The sequence below is a fragment of the Dermacentor albipictus genome, unplaced genomic scaffold, assembly GCF_038994185.2.
Source record: "Dermacentor albipictus isolate Rhodes 1998 colony unplaced genomic scaffold, USDA_Dalb.pri_finalv2 scaffold_15, whole genome shotgun sequence".
Taxonomy (NCBI): domain Eukaryota; kingdom Metazoa; phylum Arthropoda; class Arachnida; order Ixodida; family Ixodidae; genus Dermacentor; species Dermacentor albipictus.
Window position 1 is genome coordinate 7,480,569 of NW_027225569.1, and position 15,143 is coordinate 7,495,711.

General features: G+C 42.4%; 1 long non-coding RNA gene across 1 annotated transcript; it reads left to right on the plus strand.

Moving 5' to 3' along the window:
* The first annotated feature begins 4,711 nt into the window (after positions 1-4,711).
* On the plus strand, positions 4,712-10,871 carry LOC139051850 (uncharacterized). The gene is made up of 3 exons (XR_011509579.1): positions 4,712-4,815; positions 6,355-6,574; positions 10,789-10,871. It is a non-coding gene; the product is annotated as an uncharacterized lncRNA (long non-coding RNA).
* The last annotated feature ends 4,272 nt before the right edge of the window (positions 10,872-15,143 follow it).

Genomic DNA, 15,143 nt, shown 5'->3' on the forward strand with positions numbered 1-15,143 from the left:
GAGCTAGGTTTCCATGAGCTCCACTGTCGCTTTAGCATTGCGCATCCAGTGCAACGTGCAAACTATGTTTTTTTTTTCTTGCAGCACATTGCAGCGAGCAGTATGGTGACCAGTGGCAGTAAAGGTCATGAAAATGGCCTTGGAATTTCCTTCGATCTGTAAGTGTGTTTGAGTGTCACATTAGAATTTTAGGTAGTCTCACAGGGGCGTATAATAATATTGGTTTCGCCCGTAATCATGTTTTACAGAGGTATTTATTGAATGGGAAGGCAGAGAAGTCGAGCAGCAGCAAGAGCTTCTGGAGCATGGTTGCTATGGCAATGTTTACGTTTGGGTACCATTCCCATTGCTGCATTGCGAAAAACAGCATGCGATTTCTGCCACACTTCCCCCAACACAGACTGTGTTGGCCAGCGCCTCTCCCACGCTTTCCTTCCTCCATACCTTTTCCCGATGACATTGCCTTTCAGTGCTTTTTGCCTTTGTGAGTGGTCAAGCGAGGCTATGTACCGGGCGGAGCATTGAAAGAGGCCACTCATAAACGCGATATGCACTAAAGACATTGGCATTGAGAAAAGGCGTCGTTACAAAATACCGGCCATGCTCGTCACTTCTTTCTGTATAAGTAAATACAAGGGTTGATCCAGGAGCAAGGTTCCCATCAATTTTAGAAATGGACAACATTGTTCATTCTCATAGAAATTTACATCATTGGAAAGATCAAACCTTGCTCTATTTTGCTACATAATCGCCATGTTTTTCTATGCATTTTTGTAGACTGGTCCAACTTCTATATCCCAATGTCGTAGAACTCTGCCACCAACCCGTTGAAGAAGCGTTTCACCGCTTTGACTTCATCGTCGCTCCGGAAGCATCGGCTACTCAAATGTTCCTTTAACTTAGGGGACAAGTGATAATCACTAGGTGTAAGGCCTGAACTGTATGGTAGGTGAGGCATGACAGTCAAACCAAACTTTGTCAAAAGTTCCTGGGTTTGGCGGGAGACGTGAGGTGGGGTGTTGCCGTGATGCAGCATTGCACCGGCTGCCAGTCATCCTCGCAGGCAGTTCTGGATAGCTTGCCCTAGTCTTCTTAGTGTTGTACAATAACTGACTGAGTTGATTGTTGTCCCACGTTCCATGAAATCGTTCAGCACTATCCCCTTATGATCCCAAAAAACACTGGTCTTGACTTTGCCAGCAGAAGGAGTTTGTTTGAATTTTTTTGCAACTGGTGACTGGATGACACCAGTATTTGGATTTTAGTTTCATTTCGGGAGTGAAATGCACCCACATTTTGTCTCCTGTAACAGTGGAGTCCAACCACCCTTCGTTATCTTGACACTGTTGAAGAAATTGGCGAGCACAGTCAAGGGGTTTCTCCTTGCGCTCTGATGTCAATAGCCACGGTACCCATCGAGCACAGCACTCGTGTTACCCCAATTTCTCAGTCAAAGCTTTTTCCACTGTACCATAAGAAATCCCAGGAATCTGAGCAACAAGTTCACGGACGGTCATCCTCCTGTTTTGAAGCACTTCGCGTTGGACCATCTCAATAACCACCATCGAAACTGACGGTCTTCCGATTCCGTTCTTCATTGCGGACTTCTTTCTGACCGGCACTAAACTGCCTGCCCCACTTGCGGATGTGTTTGGACATACACTTGTCACCATACACCTCTGTGAACTGACAATGAATATCCATGGGTGGAGTTCCTTTGGCGTGTAAAAAGCGAATTATGGAATGAATCTCGCACTTGGTGGGATCAACAATGGGAACCTCCATATCGTACGGCTGCTGAGCCAAGAATGAGCGGTGCAGCGAAGCGCGGCTGGGGGGAGTCGAGAGTGGGGGAACAGCCGCATGCATCAGTGTGGCCGGATTTTGCCTCGCACCTTCCTGTGTGGCTGGAGCTCTTTGGGAACCTTATTTCTGGATCAACCCTTGTACAAATAAAAATTCGCTCAAGTATGTACAGGACCTGACACAGGATACGCAAGGGATCATTGTCTTTTTCTTTAGATATTTAAATAATAAGTAAGGTTGCCATTGAAACTGTTTGAAACGGTTGGTTGCCATTGAAACGGTGTGGAATAAACAAAAAAAGAATTGGGACATCCTAACATTGACATATTATTCATCAAACAACCATGCAGGCTAACCAATCACTGGTTGTCCAGTTTTAGGCTTTGAATACCTTGTGAATCAAGCAACCGAATAACTGGTATTGCCAAAGGCCGGATTTGATGGTGCTTCAGTAGTTTGTCAACTACCATTGGCAATATTGAATTAAGTGGTGTTTGTAAAAGGTTTCATGTGGATAACTTCAAAGAAAGTCTGTGAAAATGCACTGCCCGCAGATAATTTTTGTGTGCGTGCTGCCGCTAAACCAATTGTTCCTTCTGTCTTTGAAAAATAGATGCTTTTTCTTAATTTCAGATCAACCCATGCAGCACCTGTGCTTTTCAAATAAAGGCACTGCAAGAAGAGAACAAATAATTGAAAGATGAAGTGGAGCGGCTGAAGCGGGTGGCAGAAGAGCATGATTACATTTCTGGTAAAAAGCCTTTCAACATATGTTGCCATAACATTACACCCTAGGGAACGTTTACACCCTTTGGAGTGCCCCTTCTGCCACACAACAACATGTTTCATGAAATTGATTTTTTTCTTATTTTGAAGGGTCCCCAACTTCTTTAAAAGCAATGGAAAGTGGTCAAGCACCAAGGTTGGGACAGCTGCCATGGGGTGACTGTATACACTCTAAGAAAAGCTTACACGCTTCGGAGTGCCCCTTCTGCCACACAACAGTAATCGTAATCTGCCTTGATGCGTTTCTTCCTTTTTTGTAAACGCCGCGCCCGCTACTTTCCTGTCGGGAAGGCTATCATGCTGATAACACGCATGCCGTTTGTTACTGGAAAGTACCGGGCTCGCAGCGTTAAAGCAGGGAAACACATCAAGGCAGATGATGATTATTATTATGTGGCAGAAGGGGCACTCAAAAGGTGCAAACTTTTCTTACAGTGTATACAGTCACCCCATGGCAGCTGACCTAACCTTGGTGCTTAACCACTTGCCATTGCTTTTAAAGAAGTTGGAGACCCTTCAAAATAAGAAAAAAATAATTTCATGAAACATGTTTTTCAACGAAAAGGTTTTTACTTCCGTTATTACCATGTGAATTTGGTCCTAAAGTGCCGAACTATATGTCATAAAAGGCGCTGGCAAACCGGCCGTGGTTGCTCAGTGGCTATTAAGCTGCTGAGCACGAGGTCGCAGGATCGAATCCCGGCCACGGCGGCCGCATTTCGATGGGGGCAAAATGCGAAAACACCCGTGTGCTTAGATATAGGTGCACGTTAAAGAACCCCAGGTGGTCGAGATTTCCGGAATCCTCCACTACGGCGTGCCTCATAATCAGAAAGTGATTTTCGCACGTAAAACCCCATAATTTTTTAGGGCGCTGGCAAGAACACTTTTTCTTTGTTGTGAGAGCACACCAAAATTTTTCAGGATAGTGAAGAGAAAGAAGCTTTACACCGTAATGCATTCGCTGATTGTCTTTCATTTATAGAATTTTTTATAAGCCATCAAAAGGCATTAAAATGGTCTGTATTTAGTATTTTTTTCTGCAAAAGCTTAAAGCTTGCATCAGCCAAGTGGTCAGGACCTATACAGTGCAAAAAAACAGGGCTTGGATGAAATATGGTACAACAGTGCACACAGGTGACGACCACTCAAGAGAGCTGATACGATCTGCTAATTTAAGAATGAATGGGCCAAAAAATATGCAAAACACTGCCTCATGTGATAGCTCATTGCATTGTTAATAAACTGAAAATCTTTAATAGAATAATTTTTTGTTTAAATGGGGAAAAAGAATTTTCGAGTGCTCTTCAACCGGTCTCGAAATTTACAATATATCTCATCACTTCAAGAAGCCTCTTGGAACCAAAGACAGAGTGCATGGATACAGGCACTCCTGTAGCAATAAAGAGAGGTTAGTCCAAGGTGATGCTTCATTGCTAGGGTGGTTATGACCCGCATGTCACTGTCTGCTAATTTCCTGGTTGGTGCTCTTACACAGCATTGGGAACTGCATTGATACCGGCGTGTTTCCCTACCTGACTACCTGTGTAAAACTAGTTAGAATTGGGCAGAATGCAATAATTAACAAAAGAATAATTGCATTATATTCTCCTAAATATCAAACAAGTTGGTGTGATTATGCTGCCCAGTACTGTGTAAGGATGACGAGCCGGCGATTAGTAGACAGCGACGTGAGGGTAAATAGATATAATTAGCAGCTCTGCTTGACTGAAGTGGCTCGTACCATCCCAGCACTGAAAAAATCTACATAAAATCTGTTTGCACTACCCTCTACTTATGGCGCAGTAACGCTCGTCTTTAGTACTACAGGCTCAATATATAACGAGATCAAAGGATGAGAGAAAAGCAATAAAATGTGCATGCATCCACTCGCACGAAGACTTGGAAAGGGACAGCAGAAAGCACCATAAAATGAACAAAGTAGCAAGTGGTCGCTTGTTCATTCTAGGTAACTTATGCATTTATCCATTTCCAATTTCATTTCACATGCTGCCATGCCTCAGTGGCTGCATTTTGACTGGCAAAACCAAAAGCACCTGTCTTTTGTGATATACTTAAGAACCATAAGTGATTGCTTCCATAATTTTGTAACCAATGTATTTTGCAGAGGCTGCCACATTAGTGAAAAGACTAAAAAGAGTTCTTGGAAAAGTTGAGAACCAAGCTGACCAGACGGCTGGAGCCGTTGTTGCTTGCCCAAAGGTACATATATCTATTGTATCCACTGTCTTGGCTAACGTCATAAATGCATGAAATGATACTGTCAGAAAAATGAATTTTTGCCGTATCCTTAAACTTGTTCTTTACAAGCACCAAGTCTCTTCAAGTTGTGTTGAAGACAAGAACATGCACATCGGTATAGCAGTGCATCATCAGCAATTGCTGTTTATTTAAAAAGTGAGGGAGCAGGATGACCTCTCTTTGCTAGGCTGCATTTTTCATGATCAATTTTGTCTGTGAAAGCACACATTAGGATTGACCCCTGAGAAAACTTGTCACTGTCTTCACTGTAATTATGCACTTTTCTTTCTGGCTAGAAACATCACGTATAGTCCTAATATAATATGTGCTGTGTAGCATCCATGTCTGAACCTATACTTACTATTGCCAAAAAGCACTCATCCTGTCTTCCTTTCTCATCCGTGTTTTTTAGCACTATTTGATGAATTTGTGGCAATGAGCTAGCGTTCGAACCTTTTTAAGCCACTGATAGCTTACACGATCACCAGACAGTAACATTAATGTCATGAGACTGCACAATTTCACTTGATACATGTCACTTTGGTGTTCCATGAGAAAAAAAAGTGACCCGATATTGAGGGCTATGGTGGTCATCAGAGTATTATGCACTTGAGCTTTTCCCGTGCCTTTATGCTGTTTGTAGAAATGATAAGTGGATATGAAAGTGCCAGAAAAACCAAACTGGCCTCCGGTGGGAGCCGAACCTACAACCTCTGCACTACAAATTGTGCTAGTTGATTCTTGCGTATTTATGTATGTGTAACCCTCGGAGTGTTAGCCAGTGCTACTTAGGCCAATCCATTGGATGTGGACCATCCTTTTGGCCAATGGCGACGCATAGTACATGAACTTTATGAGTAGGCAGCTGACCAATAAACTTGTGTGCTACTTGAAGACATCAAACCTTCCTGATTCAAGACCTTCACTATGAAATTAACGGCAAAGAGCACTGAGGGGCCTGATTTTGTTAAACACAATCATGTGAAACCAGCAGGTAAGCCAAGGAAAGCATAGGGAAAGTTATTTGTATTTTTTTATTTAAGTGTAGAAATGATAAAGCAAAATGATTCTGGATGAAAACAACTTGCTGCTGCAAGTCATGTCAGTAACTGCTGCAGATTACCACATTGTTTTTCTCCTTTAAGCTTTGCTATTTGTTCCTAGATATGTCACCCGCAGTGGTTGCTTAGTGGTTATGGTGTTGGGCTGCTAAGCACGAGGTCGCGGGATCAAATCCCGGCCACAGCTACCGCATTTCGATGGGGATGAAATACAAAAGCACCCGTGTACTTAGATTTAGGTGCACGTTAAAGAACCCTAGGTGGTCAAGATTATTCAGGAGTCCCCTGCTACAGCATGCCTCATAATCAGATCGTGGTTTTGGCACGTAAAACAGCACAATTTTTTTTAGATATGTCATTACCAGCAAATTCTAAATCTCTTACTCTGCAAAATTTAATTGGCTATACAGCTCCCAAATGATTATTTTTATGTTCCCAGGTGGAAATTGGGCATGGCGTAAGCGTCGAGCAAGGCACCCTCGACAAACTTTGCCGAGCTTGTGAAAGTGGCCCTGGCAAATTTGCGAGGGCTCTTTTGCGAAATGTCTTCACGGTAGAAGAATTAAGGGGCAAAACACTCCTGGGCGGAAAAAGCAATCTGCACCTCAACCAACCACTAAAAGAGGCCTTGGACCCTGTTCGTGTCCAAGCTGTGATTGGTATGTATGTCAATCCTAGTGGTACAACTGCAAATTGCAGTCTATGCGCCAGCATAGGTGGGAAGCCCTCTTGGTGTCTATACGTGGCTGATTTGATTTTTGCAGTTTGGCATGTGTATTGTATTTGTACTGTCTTCTCAACATTGTTCATTCCTTACATTAATATAAGCAGCAACTGTTCATAGCACATGCTACCTGCTGAAATGCTGCACAAATCATGCCCCAGTGCATGCAAAGACATCTTTCGAATATTTGCACTTTTTCAATTATTGTGGTGTATGGCCGATAAACCTCTGCACGTGTTCTTTAGCTAACTCCGCACGGTAACATTATCAAGGGTGTGAAGCCGTGGCGGTGCATACACTGACAGTGCACAGCCACGCATATCTGCAGTCCTTGCGCATATGTAGTAGAAAGGCATTGAATGAAGAGGTCATAGCATTTTCTCCCCTCTGTTTGCAGTGTTGCTACAGTAGGGGCACGGTCATTGAGTGAGATCTGCTCATGTTTGCCTGTGTGTGCACATGTGACATGATGCTTGCTCATTTAATTGATAAGCGAATATTTCCTGCAATTTATATGGCCGGTAAAACTATGAAATTTCTTAGTTAAGATTGTTTGAGCACATTTATCACAGGGACAAGCAAGTAGACGAGTACAAGCGCCTGCTTCAACCAGTGCCTTATTAACAACAGGTGCACAATTTTGTATGAATGTAAATCACGTTCAGAAAATAGTTCTTTTCTTGACAAACAATGCATGCTCACACACTTCACAATTCAACCTGCAATCTTAAAGGGACCCTGAAATGGATTTTGACGATCTTGTACAAATGGAATGAGTTAGGGTTGGCCCTTCTGATCCTTAAATGAAGCATTTAAGCAGTCCGTGTAAACTGTGTAATTTATTATAAGGTTTGAAGTATGTGCATCGCTCCCTATTGCAGTGGCACCAGTCTGAGTTTTCAGCCACCCCTGACTAAGTCACGCACAATGACCATATGACGTCAGTAGGGCAAGCTATCTGATTTGCTGCCAAGGGTGCGCCATTTATAATTTTTCCAACTTTATGGTGCACAAATGTTCACTATAGTTGGAATGTTAGATAATTTGTTTTATAAAAAAATAAATGTAACAGAAAAAGAATGCTCAAGGACCTGAATGCTCCAGAAGTGCTTGAATCTATCACTAGACTCAAGCACTTCTGGCACACAGGAAGTGTCATTTGCTTGTGTTACAGTGTACTTCGTGTTGACGCAAGCTGCGTGGTCTGCATTGATCTTAATTTGTCATTTCGCAAGCACCATGGTTCATCATTGCCTTGTGGACTGCAACGTAGCAATCAGCGACATGTCCAGGTGCAACATTGTGTCCTTCTGCAAGGCCAACATGCGAGTGAAGTGGCCGGCATAGTGCAGCCATCTAGTAGTATATTGCTCAGCCAAACGCAGAACTGGTATATCAGTAACGAAGTGTATTTTGCTTTGCTGCTGGTGTAAAATTTTGGCAGGAATGTAATTATGAACATGTTGTTTTTTTAAATGTCTAAAAAGTTTTGCACTTGGTTACAACAATATTAGCTGTTAGTTTGACTTGTTAAGCTCGGCACCACCAGGTAGCTCGACCATACAGAGCGATCAGGCCGCTCACGGATGTCTACGCTAAAGCTCCTTATCACAGCAATAGTAGTATGGAGATCGTTTAGTTTACACCTCCAACTATCTGTCAAAATGTCGAAAGCTTGCCTCAGGTCACTGGAGTACCAGACACGCTTGGTGTGCAACAGAATGCTTGCAACAATGCTGCTTTGACAGGCGGCTGGCAGAGAGGTTTGAGAGGCTTGGTATGCCGGCTACAAGACAACCGGAAGGAGACGACACGATGTCCCATCACAATGCATAGCCAGTGAAGGCGGAGCTTAGTCTGGTGAATTGAAAAAAAAAAGCATGGCTATGGAGGAGGGTAACATGTAATTGGCCAAAGCTCTCTTAAAGGGCCCCCGAAACGGTTCGGACAAATTTTGTAGACACGTAGGATACCGCTAAAGTTAATCATTCAGACCACAATTTGTGTGAAGCATTGCATATTAAGAGAGCTACGGACGATTACAAGTTACCCTCCTCCATAGCCATGCATTTCCTCCTCAACTCGTTTGCCAAGTGATCGGGGCGATATAAGCTCTGCCTTCGCTGGCTCTGCATCAGGATGGCACATGTCGTCTACTTCCGGTTCTCAATGATCGAGCCTGCACATCCTCTCCAACCTCTCCACCAGCTGTTTGGTACTCCACCCCAAGCGAGAGCTATTGAAGCAGCATGCATTGTGAGCATTCTGTCGCAGCGCCGAACGTGTCTGGTATTCCGGTAACCACAGGTGAGCTGGGCATTTCGACAGATGGCTGGAGGTATAAACTCAAGCTGATGAAGGAACTTTAGCGTAGACGTACATGAGTGAACTGATTGGTCTGCACGGTCTAGCCACCTGTTGGCGCAGAGCTTAACCTGCCAAACAAAGAGCTAATATTGCTATAACCCAGTGTAAAGCATTTTAAACATTTACACCAGTAGCATAGAAGAATACACTTCGTTACTGCTACTGTGTTTGGTTGATCTCTGTGCCACAAGGTGACTGCACCATGCAGTTTGCGCTTCTGCTCATCCTGTGAAACGGCAGTCAAACAGCCAGGCCCTGTCTCCATGTGCTTGCATTTTTTTGAATACCGGACTCGTGAAATGCTATTGTAGTAGTAATCCTCCTGTGCAAAGTGACGGCTACAAACTCGCACATCCTTTCACCAACTGGATAGCGACAGTCCGATACGCTGCAGCCACTCCACTTGTCTTCTGCCTTGCAGAGGGACACAATGTTGCAGCTTGACATATTGCCAGTTGCTACGTTTGCAGCCCTCAATGCAACAGAGGCGAATCACGGTTCTCGCGAAAAGACAGACTGACACTGCCCGTGGAGCTCTCGTCAAAATGGAGCATGTTGTAATACAAGCAGACGACACTTGCTGTGTGCCGGAAGTGCTTAAGTGTAGCGAGAAATTGTTCGTGTGCATTCTTTGTTACTTTCTTTTTATAGAAACAAATTAACTAACATTCCTACTATTGCAAACATTTGTTCAACATAAAGTTAGAAAAATTATTGATGAAGCACCCTGGGCAGCCAGTCGGACAGCTCACCCTACTAGCATCATTAGGGCAATTTACATCAAATGGTTAAGGGCAGCTGAATATTCAGTCGCGTGGTGTGCTGTGATCAGCAGCGGTATAAATTTTTGAGACCTTATAATAAATTACGCGCTTTACCCCGAGCACTTAGATGCGTCAATTAATGATCAGAAGGACCTATACTCGAACGGTTCAGTATGTTTGTACAAAATCATCAAACTCGTTTCAGGGTCCCTTTAATATGAGACTCTTTACACAGCTTGTTGTGCAGTGCTTTACTAGACTGTTTCAGGGACCCTTTAGGTGTGCCTTACCAACAAGGCTGCATGTCAACGCCTGTTAGCCTTCATGTAGTTGAGTGATACTTCGGTGTTGCAAGCACTGCTACCACTTTTGGGGGAAACTTCAACTTTCTTTGTCATTGAAGTTCATTTTATCCGATTGCCCGATAATTTGATAAGGTTTACGTGCTCTTTTGGGTAAAAAAATTTGACGGTGACGAAAATTAAATTTACAAAAAGTGAAATTTTCAGTCAAAAACATTTTTATGCAATGAAGTAAAGGGGTGATTTTACCAGCTTCGTCACACAGGCTTAACTGTACGTGCAAATGAATTATAAGATTCCACTGAATAGCTGCTAACACTCTGACCTGTCTTTATGCATGCGAAAGAGCTTGGCACCAGTACTGAGATGTTTATCTTCATTCTGTCGCACGTTAAAGAACCCCAGGTGGTCGAAATTTCCAGAGTCCTCCACTACGGCGTGCCTCATAATCAGAAAGTGGTTTTGGAACGTAAAACCCCATAACTTTTTCATTCTGTCTCTACTCTTTACAACATCGTGGTGCACACCTGATAACTGCAGACCCTGGCTAAGTACACAATGTATACCTAAATAACTGTGTGACGAGGGTTTATGACTTCCACTAGCAGTGTGGCTTGAACTGAGACATAGCATAGGACTTCAATGTGTTATTCATTTACTAGAAAGTCTGAAAATTCTGTATGCACTGGTAATCTTATGCTGTATATCTTTTCCAGACTACACATGCTCCAAATTTCCATCAGCGAGCGTCGGCTACATAAAGAATAGCCTGTCGTCCACGCTTGCGAGGGAGCTGAAGGAACCCGAAGTCCAATAAACGTTTGATATTCTATAAAATGAATGATTCACATGCTTTTTCTTAATCACGAAGTTGTAAGTTTCTTTTCCATGACATTACAGGAAAAGAGGCCTTGCAGTGGAAAACTAAAAAATGCACCTTGAAAATGGCCCAAGGCCAAGCAATGCCTCAGTAGCGAATATCAACATTAGTTAATTTCATGTTGCATTGCACCTTACAATCCATAAATTTAATACTGCATTCCACTTTACAATCCATAAACTTATTGTTGCATTATACTTTACACTCCATTAACTTATTGTTGCATTCCACTTTACAATCCATGAACTTATTGTTGTATTCCACATTACATTTCATGGAAATACAATTGTTCGTCCATGGTAATTCCGTAGGATATCAAGACAATAATTGGTCAATGAAATTACAATGGTTTCACGGTGGCCACTTTTCAATGCTGGTCAACAAATCTGCAATAGTGGGACAATGATATTTCAACTCAAATTTTGTTGATTGAGCAATAAGACGACAATGGAATATCTACTAAAATCCAACACTAATTTTCATAAGGGTAATACATATCTATAGCCTAGAACTCTGTACTTGGGAGGAGGAAGAACAAAGATTGTTAAAAAAACCAAAGCACCTTATAGAAAGATCGTTGAACACGAAGCGTTCTCCCATCTGAATTAAAGTCCAAAGCCAACGACCACGTAACGAAACCAAGAAATGCTGAGCCACCAGATGCAAAACATATGCGATTTGATTGCTTGTTTACGATTGTAGTCACTGGCGTTTGGCTGTGTTCACCTGGTTGTGAACCATGGGATCAGCGCTGCCATGACGTCTAAGTTCTGTTTCAATGCGTATGCTCGATTGGATCAGCACGGCGGCGCCAATGTCAGTAACGCATATAGCTCACTGGTATGTTCGCGGCTCCCACATTTATATTGTCCGCAGTGGCAAAGAAAATTGCTGCGCCTGAAATTCTGCACATCATACGCGCTTTAGTTCTGGCAGTAAATTTTATGAATTCGCATCATACTGAACTTTGTTGCAGGTGTGACTATCACTGATATTCTATTCGGACTTAAGTCCTCTTTCCTCATAATAACTACGACGGGCTTTCTCGGAGTGAGAATGTTTATTAAAGTATAAGTACCATAAGTATTCCAAAACACAACACGCTTTGTATATCCTTGGCTAGTATTGTTGCAGTTAGAGTCGAGACGCAGTCGATTGTAACTTTCCCAAACAAAAGCAAGAGAAATCATTGCTGTCCTTATACTCATATCAGTGCCTCCTATTGCCAGTGCTGTACTAGGTCTGGAACCTTAACAGTAAAATTAGTGCTGGGCTTGGTTGGCACTGATATTATGCTATTTAGAATAATCTTATGTAATAGAAGAGCTAACATTAATTTCTTTCTGTGTTTACCTGTAGCTGACGTAGGGCACTGATATTTTTGTTACATGTAGCAACGTGTTGAAAGCTGCTCTGAACGGCAGCTTTCTTGTAGGCCTTCACGCTCAGAGGATGATGGGCACACTTTCGTGCTGCCAAGCCTTGGAAATCTTCATGACAGTATTAGCACTGGTAGCCCAATTCCGTCCGCAGCGTTCCGAAACATTGTGCTCATGCTTTTCACAGAAATGAAGAAGATCACATTGTAAGTAAATGACCCCTTATTTTTGATGGCTGTGGGGTTAGAAATGCCTGCTGAAGTGTAAGGTCAGTCGGTACAAAATTTTGCAAAATTCTTGCTACCACACTTAATGTGTAGAAATGTGACCGCCAGGTTTTCTGGATTTCTTGCGATTCTTTGGGAGAATGAGTAAAATAAAACGTTAATAATTGAAATTCGTGTACTTCTAAAAGCCACATATTTAACAAAATTACCATTATCCCGTAAATAGTAAAGGAAATTCGCTGGCTAATTTGAGCTGGAAGCACGCACTGTTCTGCACAAGTTCGACGTACACTGCAAAAACCTGCCGATTCGGAAATTTTGTGTGGTCAGACAGGCTTTGAATATATGTTTCACTGCATTACATTTCATTTATAAATTCCTTGAATCTACAGGCCTTGGAACTACAAAAATTTACTTGTTCTCCTCAAAGGCATTTGCAAGATTATTCATAGCTTTTCAGTGTGTTAGGGGCAAAGCCATAATCTCGCTCAATGTACACAACAACAATCTTAACATTGCGAATATTTTCAGGTTCCCAACTCGTAATTTCTCTTCAAGGGTGACCTCACTTTTGCTTGAGAAATACCAGCAGCTGACGGACGTAGTAGGAAGTGGAGCTGTAAGGAAATTGTTATATTACTGGGGACCACCAGCTGTGGGGGTTTTAGGCAGTATGATTCTGGGCACATCCATTATCGTACAAATCCTTGAGCATGCAAATTGATTGAGGCTGGCACAGATAGCAGTATTCCCATGCACTGCAAATGTAATAACTGCAGACAGAAGCTTCACCAGACGTGCATTTTAATAGTAAAGGAAAATGCCTAGGGAAAACTGTGAAGCTTTCATTACCTACACGAGGGGAGAGACTTGTGTCAGCACGCCTTCGATCACGCTCGTAAAGAAACTGCTCTACCTGAAATCTTAAGTTCATTTCTCTCAGAAATTGTGTCTGACTTTTTTGTTTTTTGGGGTGTCTTTAACTTTCCGTTCTTTCTTGACAGAACCTATTGCACATGCTAATAAAACCACTGAATTGGTAGTAGTCAGCATGTTTCTCATTTGTGTTGTTTGCACTGCTTTGCCTTTTTCTTGTTTTTTTATTGTGTAGTAAAAATTTCATTTGGCCTTTCCTTTACTATAAGCGACCTCTGAATTTGAGCACAATATTATTTTATTGTTCATGCAATTCTCAGGACTCCTGGAAGGTAGCCTCGCGCTACAGGTTCAAGAATCAGTGAAGGGTTCTTCCGAGCGATGGTCGTGTGGGCGAGAACCGTGCGAAGTTTGGGTCACGCAGGAAGGGCAGTGAAGAAACAGCGACGGTGGAGTTCCAGCGGCACAAAGTGCAAAAGATGGTGAGGGACATTCCGTAGTCAAATACAATATTTTGATCTGTTTATCTAGGATGATGTGCAGCAAGCTAATGGTGAGCGTAATATTTTCATTTGCTAATGCTTTCAAATGTTTCAATTTTTTTCACTGAATAGAAGCGCTCCGAATTTAATCTTCTCCATTTAGTGCTCTCTGCTGTTTTGAGGTGGCATTAAAGTATTTTGGATGCCTGATTGAATTTATGCTGGCGAAATATTTATCGAATTAATTTAGCTAGGCAAAACTAAACACCATAAGTCAGAAAGACCAATGACAACTTAATGCAAGGGACAGTTCAAACGCCTTTGGGGTACTAACAAAGTTTGGTGCTCAACCGCAGCCTTTTGTGGGTTTGTTCCCTATCTAGCAGGTGGGAACAAGGCCATATGTTAATCCATACAATTAGCTATTTAGTTGTGTGTTGGTGTAAATGAATCGCATGAAAAGGATAGTGAATGGGGCCATTAGCTTTTGACGATAGCTCTTGAACATTACTGCAGTGTTTCCTTGCATAGCGCAGGTGTGTTTATGCCGCAATCACCTGCATTGGTGTTGCTTCCCTCAGGATGTTGCTATCTCTACAATAGCCGGAGAAGATGAAACAAGTTTTGAAATGCACACGGAGTGGCTCAGCTGTGAATCTCGCAAATGCTCTCCTGACGAGGATCGAATCAATGAAAGGATGGCCTTGACATGTCGCCAAAGAATTTCTGACATCGCAAGAAATAGTATTCATGAGGTGAAGAGGAAGTACCCATACATGATGAGCTTTGAGCGGGTAAGTGAACTTTTGCTACTATGCATGAAATAGCATTTACATTAAGTTAGCCTGTATGGTTGAGGAAGCAGCTGCATATAAAAAGAGCTAGAGCTTCTTTATCTGGTTGAAAAACTAATTTTAAAGCACACACATGTTCTATCGTACTCCAAAAAAGACTCAACTACTGCTCTCTAATTATTGCTCTGACAAAAAAGTTAGAGCTCTAATACATTTGGGCAGAAGACTCATTAGCTATGCAACCAAGGCTATCTTTGTGCCACAGACGCATTGCTATCTTAAGGTACACCACAAGGCAATGAAAGTCGTTCAATGCTTCTATCAAGACACTGACATTTGTAATGACGACAGACTGAACTACATTGTGTGTGTACATAGTGCTTATGCGTGTGCAGTGCTTATGTGTGAAAAATACTAGAGAACTGTGTTGAAG